Source organism: Nannospalax galili, unplaced genomic scaffold (genome assembly GCF_000622305.1).
Source record: "Nannospalax galili isolate Female #2095 unplaced genomic scaffold, S.galili_v1.0 scaffold873, whole genome shotgun sequence".
NCBI classification, from domain to species: domain Eukaryota; kingdom Metazoa; phylum Chordata; class Mammalia; order Rodentia; family Spalacidae; genus Nannospalax; species Nannospalax galili.
The window spans coordinates 895,400-907,434 of NW_008334005.1; the positions used below are offsets into that span (position 1 = coordinate 895,400).

A 12,035-nucleotide genomic window follows, 5' to 3' on the forward strand; every position below is an offset into this window, starting at 1 on the left:
AGGTTTGCGATGCCTGGAATTCATTAATGCGTAGCTATCTAGCTGTTTAGGATATTGGAAGCTGGTAGAAACTTCAGGAGGTTTTGATGGAAAGCACTGATGAGTGCACACCTTCGATGATTTTGAGAAATCAGCTCCTATTCTTTTTTTCACTCTTTTTCTATTTCCCGGTTGCACCAAAGTGATCAGCTTTGCTCTTCACCCTACCATGAAGTTCTGTCTTGAAAAAAAACACAAAATAATGGAGTCAGTAGTGACTTGGATATTCACTTATAAACATAAGGTTGCAGAATTTGTACTGATCTTTCTAAAACAAGGGACTCTACGTAGCCTGACTAGACTTCAGTGAATGTACTTGCATTGAGGAACCTTGGGGAACATTGACTTGGCACAGTGGGCCTTAACATGGATGACAGACTATATTGATTCCAGTGGGGGGGGTGGCTAAGGGAGGTTTCTGGTGGTGATAGGGTATAAAATTCAATAAAATTCTACAAAAAAAGAATGCAAAAATATAGAAATGAGAAAAAACAAATAAATGATGTAATGATACAAATCAAGGATCTGGAAAAACAAAAACTAACCAAACCCAAAGGCAGCAGACAGGCAAAACTGAGACAACAATGAAATAGAAAAAAGAAAATTATATGAAGAACTAATGAAGCTAAGAGCTAATTCTTTGGAAAAAAAATAAGGTAGACCCCTAGAACAGCTAACCCCAAAACAGAGCAAACGCAAATCAACAAATTCAGAGATAAAAAAGGAAACATTACGACACACTGTAGTAATACAGAACTTTATAAAATATTGGTTTATAAACCTTAAATTAGAAAATCTAAATGAAGTGAATAAATTTCTAGATTCATTTAAGCCAACAAATTTAAATCAAGAACTATTAAACAGATTCATGGAATATAAGGAGATTAAAACAATAATACAAAGGCTCCTGACTGAAAAAAAGAAAGACGAGGTCCAGATGGAGTCACAGCACCATTTTACCACACCTTCTCAAAGAACCAATCCTTCTGAAAACATTCAAAATGATAGAAACATAGGGAGAACTCTCAAATTCCTTCTATAATACAGTATTATTCCAATACCAAAACCAGGTAAAGGCACAACAACAAAAAGAGAACTATACACTCATATCCCAAATGAACATAAATGAAATATTTCTCAATAAAAATGTGTGCAAACCACATATAGATATGTACCTAAAATTTCGATCCCCCACAATCGAGTTGGCTTAATTTTAGAGATGCTGGGATGTTTCAATAATTGCTATTAATATAATGAAGCATATAAATTGACTTAAAGATGCAAATCACATGATCATCTCGTGATTTTCTGAATATATTCAGAAAAGGCCTTTGGTAAAATCCAACATACTTTCCTGATGAAAGTCCTAGAAGGAAATAGACCAAAGGGAGCATACCTCAACAATATTAAATGCATATAAGACAAACTCAGAAGCAACATCACTCTAAATGGAGAAAAACTAGAAACATTCATATGAAAATCAGGAACATGGTAAAGCTGTCAACTCTTCCCACAATTTTTCAATGTAGTCCTTGAAACACGAGCTAGAGAAATAATACAAATGAAGGAAATTAAAGGGATACCATTTGGAAAGGGTTAAGAGTATCCTTATTTGTAAATGATATGGCATTACACATAAGAGATTATTAAAAAAGAAAACTTTTAGAAATCAACACTTTCAGCAAAGTGGCAGGGTACAGAATCGATTTACAAAATTCACTAACATTTTTATATGCCAATAACAAGGAGTCAGAGAAAGAGTGCATAGAAACACTCCCATCCAAAATACTCTAAAAAAATCTAGGCAAAAATATAACCAAGATCTCTGCAATGAAAACTTTAAATCGCTAAAAAAAAGAGATTGAAAACGGCACCAGAAGATGGAAGGAACTTCTATACTCATGGATCATCAAAATAATAGTGTAAAAATGGCCAGCCTCCCAAATGTAATTAATAGATTCTCTCAATCTCAATCAAAACCTGCATGACATTTTTCAAAGAAATAGAAAAACAATCCTGAATTTCATATGGAACCACAAAAGATCCTGGATAGCCAAAGTAATCCTGAGCAAAAAGAACAATGCTGGATGGATTACCCTACCAGATCTGAAAATAGATTTCAGAACTATAGTAATACAATATACATGGTATTGACAAAACAAACAAACAAAAAAACCAAAAACAAACACCAGACCTGTAGCCAAGTAGAACAAAATAGAAGACCCAAACATGAGTGTACATTACGGTCAGCTTACACTGGACAAAGATTAAAGAATACACACTAAAGGAGAGACAGCACCTTCAAAAAATGGTACTTGGAAATCTGGATTTCCACATGTAGAACAATGAAATTAAACCAATATGTATCAACTTGTACAAAAATAAACTCTGAATAGATCAATGTGAAACAAAGAAACCTGAAACAAAGAAAAGACATTACCATAAAAAATTTAGGTGTAGGAAAGAACTTTTTAAAGTTGGAGTTCATTCACTTAGGAATTAAGACCAAAATTGACAAATAGGGCCTCAATAAATTAAAGGCTTCTATACAGAAAAAAAAAAAATCAGCAAGTGAAGAGTTTTCCCACATAATGTGAAAAAATCCTTGCCAACAATACATCTGATAGAGGCTTAATTTCCAGAAATACAAAGAACTCAACAACAACAAATCATGGAAATATATGACCCAATTAAAAAATGAGTTAGATATCCGAACATATTTCTCAAAAGAAGAACGAAAATGGATGAAAAAATACTTTAAAAAGTGTTCAATATGCTTAGCAATTAGGTAAATGATCATTAAAGTACATTAAAATTTCATCTTACCCCAATCAGAATGGCAAAGATCAAGAAAACGAATGACAGCAAATGCTGGTGAGGATATTGGGAAAGGAAAACCCTCACTCACTGCTGGTGTGATTGCAAACCTGTGCAGACAAAATAGAAATCAGTGAGGAGAACCATTTTAAAACTAATTTTTGGTGAGTCAGATGCAATATATTTTTATTATAATTGCATACTCTCTGATATATGCACCTCCTTTCAATACCCCCACAAAACTGTACATATATATACATATATATACATATATATATATGTATATATATATATATATATATAAAATCAGGTTTGTGTCATGAAATGCCCATTGATATGGATCCATCCACTGGAGCCTTGTCAGCCCGCTAAAAGTCTCATCCTTAAATGAGACTGAATTCCTTTTTAGCAACTGCCACTAGTTCCTCAGATTGGGTTTCCGGCTCTTTCACCCCCACGTCTATGTTGGGATTTTGTGTGACTTGACTTGAGCTGACAGGGGACTTGTCCATGTTGTCAGCATTGCTGATTTCGCATGAGTGACTGATCACCTGCTTGGAAAACTATGCTTCGTTCTGGTCTTCCACCTCCTCTGACTCTTTCTGGCTTCCACCTCCTCTTCTACAATGACCCCTGAGCCTTGGCAGGCAAACGTTTGATATAGGTGTCCTATTCAATGATATAAGTGTCCTATTCTGTAGCATCTTATTTTTTTCACAATTGCCAGTTCCAGTTCATTGTTAATAACTGTCTGATGCATAGGAGTGCTTCTCTGCTGAGAGTTGAGAGATACATTAATCTATGGGTACAAAAATAAGTCATAAGAAATCAGTTTAGTACTACATCTTTTTAGCAGAATAGCTGTATTAGACTTTCAGTCATGGACTGTGGGCTATCTAGACTCGGGTTGCTAGACCTAATATCAATGTCAAGTATGGGCTCCATCCTATGAAGTGGACCCTAAATCCAATTAGAAAATAATTGGTTATTTATATAATATTTGTTTCACTATTTTACAAGTAGCCATATCTTCTAGGCCAGTTGTTATAGCTCACAGGATTCACAGATACATAAGGTTAATGCTGAAGTTTCCCTTCAAATAGCTCCTTCCAACACTATGAAAACTGGGCAATAAAGATGAGTTGAAGTCAGCACCAGCTTGATTTCTCCTTTTTTGTTCTATAGTTAACATTTGTAGTGTCTTCAGCAATACAGTCTTACTGTAAAGTTCTGGTGGATAGTGAAGAACAGGGACAAATAGAAATTGATCTACCACATGATTCCACTACATAACTACTTGGCATTCCAAAAGGATTCAGCATCCTACTACCAAGGTAATTGCCTAGCCCTGTCTGTTGTTGCTTATGAAAATGTACATATAAAAGAAATGTGACTGCATGTGTACAGCTGATGACTACATAACAAAACCTCAGTATCAGGCATAGCAAACCTCCGTGTGAGTTGTGGGTCAGGTTTGCCAAGACACTATTAAAACAATACTTTGTCTGGCCATGACCCTTGATTGCTTTCTAGAACTTGAAGATTATACCTTATTTGCTGAAAATGTGATAGACTTCAGACACCAGACTTGGAGCAACTGAGATGGAATAGATCTGCTGACCTCCTCCTTGAAGACTGGTTCTCAAAATATTAGCTAATACTATGCAAACTTCCAAGAGAAAAAAAAAAACAATCAATGATCCTACCCAACTTTAAAGTCTATAAACCACAGCAATGACTGGCTCAGGCAAATTATTTCTATTGACACAGTAGTGGCACTTTTATCTTGGGGAACATAAAGAGCTGTCTAATTGGATTTAAGGCCCTCTCAATGGGAAGGAACTCATGAGTGGTACAGTGAACATAGCCAAGTACACCTGTCTGGAGATATCATAGATCCTAGAGGAAAAATATAATTTTTTCATATTTCTAGACAATCTAATTTCTAACTGAATATTAAATAAGTAATCTGATATTTACAGACAACTGTACCTCAATCCTGTCATCAAAAAAGGTTCTTGTTCCAAAAAAATATTTGAGATGATTACAAAGTTCCATAATTTGGTCAATGTAGAGAACAAGAGACTGTGAGGTGCCCAGCCCGAGTGACAGCTATAATGCAGCCTCTGTACCCAATATTCATGTACAATGTGGAGAGGGGGGACAGAAAAGCAGAAGAAACAGAGTGACAATACACTTGCTCCATTTAATGTAGTCTAGACATGATTGGAGATCTGCACCAATGAAATTTGTACAGTGGGATGGAAATAATGCAATATAATACTCATGCATGAAATTCTCAAAAAATTAACTTTAAACAATTCATATTAAAAACATAGTAGTTTAATTTGTTTCCTTTAAGCATCAGTGCTAACTAAAATTATTAATATACTTTTGAAAAGATTAATTTATCTTATGTCTATGTCTAAGTGTTTTGCATGCATGTATAAATACACTGCAACGTGTGCTTGGTGCCTACCTGCCTGCAGTCCAGAAGAAATAATTAAATCCCTCAAAACTTGAGTTACGGATGTGGGGAGCTGCATGTGGGGAAAGAAAAACAAACCCGGGTCATCTGTAAGAGCAGCAAGTACTCTTCAGCACCGAACCGTCTTTCCAGCCCCCATTACCTTTTCTTGAGAACGACTCTCCATTCTGCAATGCACCAGATTCCCTTGCTGTATTTTCTGACCAAGACTTCAGTTCATTGTTCTAATCAATGCTGTGCTGGACTCTTAAGGAACACAGGAAAGATTCCTGCTACTTCAATAACACACGTATTTCAAGACACACCTCCATCATGGAAAATTAAAGTAAAGCACAATATAATTTTTCTTTGAAAATTACCCTCTCTTGTCCTCAGTTCAGGCCTGTTCACACACATACACACATATTATACACTCAGAACCACAAATGAGGGGAAACAAGTGGATTTTCAGTTTCTATAACTGGGTGATCTCACCTAATATATACATTGTAAATTCTTCCATTTTGGTGTAAATGTTTTATATCATTTTTCTTTTGTGCTTTTGTGTTTAATATAGATACATTAACACACACATATTGTTTGTTTTCAAATTTTCTTTGCAATAAATTGAAACTTATGTGGTAAATAAAAGCAATGTTAATATACTTTAATCCCACCTTAGAAGTCAAGAGCCAAAATGACTTATGTGACTAAATTTCAGATGTTGGTAGGGCTACAGTTCTGCTTAAGGATCTAGGCAGAATCTATTATTTCAGTTTCTGGTGGTGGCCTGAGTCCTTTGGTGTCTGTTTTTTGTTGTTGTTGTTTGTTTGTTTGTTTTGGTCTTTTTGAGACAAGGTCTCCCTGAGCCCCAGCTGTCCTGGAACTCACTATGTAGACCAGGCTGGCCTTGAACTCACAGAGATCCTCCTGCCTCTGCCTCCCAAGTGCTGGTATTAAAGGCGTGCCCACCAGGTCCAGGAGTTTCTGTCTTTTATGTTCAATCCAGGCTTTCTAATCCAAGGATTACTTGTTATGCTCTTCAACACTTTAACCTGCTTTTGTACTTTCTGTATTAGTTACCTTCATATAAATATGATTAAAATACTGGACAAAAACTGCTTGAAAAAGATTCACTTTTCTCAGAGTTTCAACAGGATCAGTCCAATGTGGTCAGAAAGCATGGAGGAGCAGAGCAATTCTCATCATAGACAGAGAAACAAAAAAGGGCCTCTTGAAGGCAGGAGTCTAGTTTTCTCCTTTACTTCACTGTGTTTGTCTATGCCCTCAGCTTATATACAGTGATATCCATATTTGGGGCAGGTCTTCCACTCTTTTTGAGTCCTTTCTGGAAAGCTCATACATACACCTAGCGAAATGCCTACCCATCTCCTAGGTGATTATAATCTAAGTCAAATGACAATGAAAACTAATCACAACACTAAACCACTTTGATGATATAGAAAAATCTATACCTCAAAGTCTTATGAATAGCAATCTGCAGTATATTTGTAACCAAAATTCTTTTCAATAGGGCATCAAATATCACATGATCCTGTGATTCAGAAAGAAATCTGGGAGAGGTGTTGTTTTTTCCTAGCACAAGCAGTCTATAGTTGAAAACAAAGTTTGCATTTATTGCACAACTAAACTGATTTCAGACCATCATTATAACCACAAACATCTTAATCCATCATAAGAATGATTTCAAGCGCAAAAGTATCATCTAGATTTCATCTGCTCTGCTTGCAAATCGCATCATTTAAGGCAGGTATTAGATAGGTTCTATTTATAATTCATCCTAAGCCATATTTTTCTCTCCTTATGGACCTATGAAACACAAAAACAAGTTATCTAATCACAAAATAAAGTGATGAAGCAACTTTAAAAATTCCCCTGGAAAAATAGGCAAAATGAAAGAAAAAAAAACAACAAAAATAATAGGCTCACTAGTCTCAAGCAGTTGTGAGATCTTTCCAGGCAAGCTGCATTTGGTGACAAGACCTGTAAATAAATCTTCATGGTTTTCAACTACCCTCCCTTGAGTAACTAAACCTGATATGCTTGAAGGTCTACTCTTATTTTTTTTTTGTTTTGTTTTTTTGTCTTTTTTGAGACAGGGTCTCCTTGTAGCCCCAGCTGTCCTGGAACTCACTATGTAGACCAGGCTGGCCTTGAACTCACAAAGATCCGCCTGCCTCTGCCTCCCAAGTGCTGGGATTAAAGGCATGCACCACCATGCCTGGCCCTACTCTTACTTTTTTTTTTTTTTTAATGAAAGTTAGCATGGGTGTGGACCTGGGTAGATTTATCATGCAGAGTTTTTCTTTTATAATTTAGGTATGATCACCGTGGATCCATTTTAAAGTGAATGATAAGTGTTACCAGGCCTGCACTCACTTTTATTTTTCATTCTGTCTTAGTTTTGGCAACGTTTTGCTGGTATAAAATTTTCATAAACCTAGTAAGCCTCCTTTGTCACTATACAAAACAAGAGTCACCTCCACAGAATATTACTAGAAATTCTATTACTAAGAATTTCATAAAGAGCCATTAGGATCCATGTGGTATATCAAAGTGCTTCCTGCTCTATTTCTGGGGAAAAAATGTCATGAAGAACTGCTATGATTTATTCCTTAAGTGTCTGGTACAATTTGTAGTGGAAATCATGATAAAAAATGATTTATTTCCATTTATTCATTAGTGATCATATGTGTTAAATATAGGTAGAGTTGGTCATATAATCCTTAATCATCATATGAGTCTTGGTAGTCTGCTCATAGGAATGACTTCATTTTATTGTAGATATGGAATTATTTGGAATAAGCATTGTGTAGCATTTCATTATCATCTTTGAGTAGATAAAGATCAATACCAGTGAATCTTCTTCCATTTCTGATACTGGTAATGTCTACATTGCCTTTTCTTTTCTATGTAATATTTAGTAAATAGTTAATTTTATGTGTAATTTTATTTAATTGAATTTTATATTCATGATTTTCTCTATTCTCAATGTTTCCAAAAATTTTGAATTCTGTCCTAATTTTTACTATTCCTGTTTTGCTGCTCATTTAGTCTAATATTTTTCTTTATCAAGATTCTTACAGTACAAGACTTCAGTTATTGATTTTGGACATTTCTTTTTCTCTGGTATATATTTTTTCTTTTAAATTTTCTTGAAAAAATCATTTTCAATTAATGCCTAAAGTCTTAAATTTTATTTATTCTGCAATTGAATTTTTGTGTATTTCATACAGAACATCTCAATCAATCTTAATCATCTTTGTACCCCCATCCCCACTGGCACCCTCCCATAGCCACACACCCGCAGACTGGAATTTATAATTCTGTCATTTGTCTTAAGGTTCATTGTGTCAAGTTAGTTTATTAAATTTGAAAAGTTGCCATTATATTTTATTAAGTGTGTACTTTAAAAACCTGTTTTAGTAGAACCCTTCAAATACGTGTTTACTTTTTATCTGTCTTCTTGTTACTAATTTTGAGCATAATCTCATTATGTCCTAATCATAAAACTTGCATAATTTTGTTTGTTTTCAAATTTCTCAAATTGTGTTTTAAAGTCCATATGTGATCCGTTATTCTGTCACAGCTGGAATACAATGTTACTTATTTGATAGACATATTACTGATACCTAATTTCTATACATCTGAGTTCTATGTATTTTATAGTACTGTACAAGTCTTCTACTATCTTGCCTGCTTGATCTACCAGCTACAGAAAAATCAATGTTATAGTTTTCATTGCTGTTTTTAGATACATAACTAATTAGAATTAGGATAGCTTCTTGGAAGGTCAACCTATTGATCAGTATGTAATGATTTTTCTTTTATTCCTGATAATTGTACTTCTATTTTCCTATGAATGTATATTTTTCTGAATTACTTTTGTTTTCTTGGATACCTAAATTCCTCATGTTTTGAACATAATATTGTGAATGAAAAGTTATCCAGAGGAAGCCAGTACAGTGGGAAAGAACTCATGTGTAGTACTATAAACATAGCCAAATACATATGGTTGAAGAGGCCATAGATTCTAGGAAAAGAAAAACCCTATGCCTGTCACAACCTTAAACAAACTTAATTTCTTATTGTATGCTAGATATTGCTTCTTATATTAACAGACAAGTATACCAGTCACTGCTCATCAAAGAAGGTCCTTTTTACAGCAAATGGAGATTATTACAGAGTTCCGCAACTGGTCACAGAGAATAAGTGTCTATAAGCCAGCTTTAAGTGACACATCTACAACTGAAACTTTATAGTTAAGCCTCATAAAATATAGTGGAATAGGGGATAGAGAGAATGCTAACACTTCTCTCAGTTCTCACCAGCTAAGCATCCACTTGGAACAGAGGACAATGAATAAAGAAGGCCACAAAAGATTAAACCATAGAAAATAAGAAACTGCAGAGTGTGTGTCCCTGGATAAGGCTCCTATAATAAATCTCACCCACTCAGGACCCAGTAATCATTGCAAGAGTGGAAGGAAAGACCGTCAGAACACAGATTGGTGCATGACCCCTAAGAAACAGTCTTCCATGTTTCTTGGGACTTGCTAATTTGAACTTACAGCAATCATGACAGCACGCACACTCAAGACAAAAACCCAGCATAGAAATAGAGAAATGGGCAGGAGGCTCCAACCACAGCTGAGAACTATTGGCAGCTGATCACTCCTGAGTTGATCTTCTTTAAGGGAGTGATAAGCTGAATGGGCTCCAGTGGATGAACTCACACTCAAGAACATTTGGGTACAGATAATTGACTTAATGAGCCTTGGCATATATGGCAGAATGCATGAAATCCTGTTGGCAGGCTATGGGGGAGGGGGCTTAACTGTGATTACTCTGTATTGTATGAAATGTGCAAAATTTAAATAAAAATACATTGGGAAACAATTATCCAATTGTTGAATACAGAGAGTATGCTTTATTTCTCTTGGAATTATTTTAATTATTTAAATAGAAAACAGAGAATATGATTCAATCCAAGATCTCTTCAACTTATTGATGAAGTCAGCAGTAAGCCAAAATGTCTGTCGACATCAGCAGCAGCATTTCTGACCGGTTCTATTGCTATAAGATGCCTCATTTGATTGCCAAGATTGAGGACAAAGGAAATGGAATTAAGATAGTTACAGTCAACAAGGTTGACATTGCAAAGGCACTTAATCAGCATCCACTGTAGCCCGCAAAATATATTTGTTTTGAGCTGGGAGCACAGACCCAGTTTGATGTTAAGAATGACCATTACCTTGTCAACGTATCTCATGAGGCTAATAAGTTGTAAGACATGTTGGATGAATTCATTAAATTTTTTTTTCTCCATCTTGAGTGTGAGACTCCTGAAACAGATCAGTATATCAGTCCAAATAAGCAAACAATAGTTATTTCTTGTAAAGCCTGTGGCTATTGAGGCATAATTGACACACATCATAAACTGTACATTCATTCTCCCAAACCCACCTGAGAATAGTGACAGTGGTACAGGAAAGAGAGAGAGAAAAAAAGAGAACTAGAAAGGGCAGGGACAAGGACAATGACTCTGTATCCAGCAGTGATATACTACCACCTCCACCACCAAATGAAATTAGTCCTCAACCACATGAGGTGGAAGAAGAGGAGGAGGATGATTGTGGCTAAGATACAACTAAGGAATCTCAGAGTTGCAGAATGGATGATATCAGTGACCATTCAAAAGTTCTGACCCTCAGTGATGATTTGGAAAGAACTGCAGAAGAGCGTGTCAATATCCTGTTTGACTTTGTTAAGACAAGGAAAAAGAGGGCATTATTGACTCATCTGAGAAAGATATTGTAGCTGAAGAAGAAAGGCTTAATGTAAAAACTACGGGCCCTCTTGCTCTAACTGAAGTTCTCTTAAATGAGAAGATAAGAGAACATGTTAAGAAACACATGCAGGATTTCCTAATATTCTGTCACAACAACCAAAAGCTCAGTGATACTTTCTTCGTGGTTTGGAGTGTGTGGTGGTAATGAATCAAGCTCAGTTTATCTCCAAGATTGCCCATATCTTGAAGGAAATGTATGATGTAGACCTTTTCAAAGAGGTTATCATGAGCTGTTCAAAAAAGGCTCTAAGAAATAATCCTGAAAAGAACTTGCCAAAGAGATTCGTGTCAAACTAGAGTCATTTATAAAACTGTTGAAGGAAGCAGAGGAAGAATCTTCTGGTGGTGTGGAAGAAGATGAAGACAAAATTATGGAGGTGGTGTACTTGCAGAATGCCAGTGCTGAATGTTGAAACTGTGAAATCTGATAACAAGGATGATGACATTGATACTGATACTACTTAAAAGGATGGATGCTTTGGAGGTGCTCTTTCCTTCTTTTGGTTAACTGGGCTAGCGGTCTGTCAATCTTGTTTATCTTTACAAAGAACCAGCTCCTGGAATTGTTGATGTTTTGCATTGTTCTCTTTGTTTCAATTTCATTAATTTCTGCCCTGATTTTTGTTATTTCTTCTTGTCTGCTGGGTTTGGGTTTCATTTGCTGTTGCTTTTCAAGTGTGTTGCATTGCAATGTTAAGTCATTTATTTGAGTTCTTTCCGATTTTTTGATGTAGGCACTTAGAGCTATAAACTTCCCACTCAGGACCGCTTTCAGTGTGTCCTAGAGGTTTTGTCACATGTATTGTCCTTTTCATTTAATTCCAGGAATACTTTTATTTCT

General features: G+C 35.5%; 1 pseudogene; it reads left to right on the top strand.

Annotated features, from left to right (window-relative positions):
* Positions 1 to 10,375: 10,375 nt before the first annotated feature.
* Positions 10,376 to 11,659, top strand: LOC103730715 (annotated as a pseudogene).
* Positions 11,660 to 12,035: the final 376 nt, after the last annotated feature.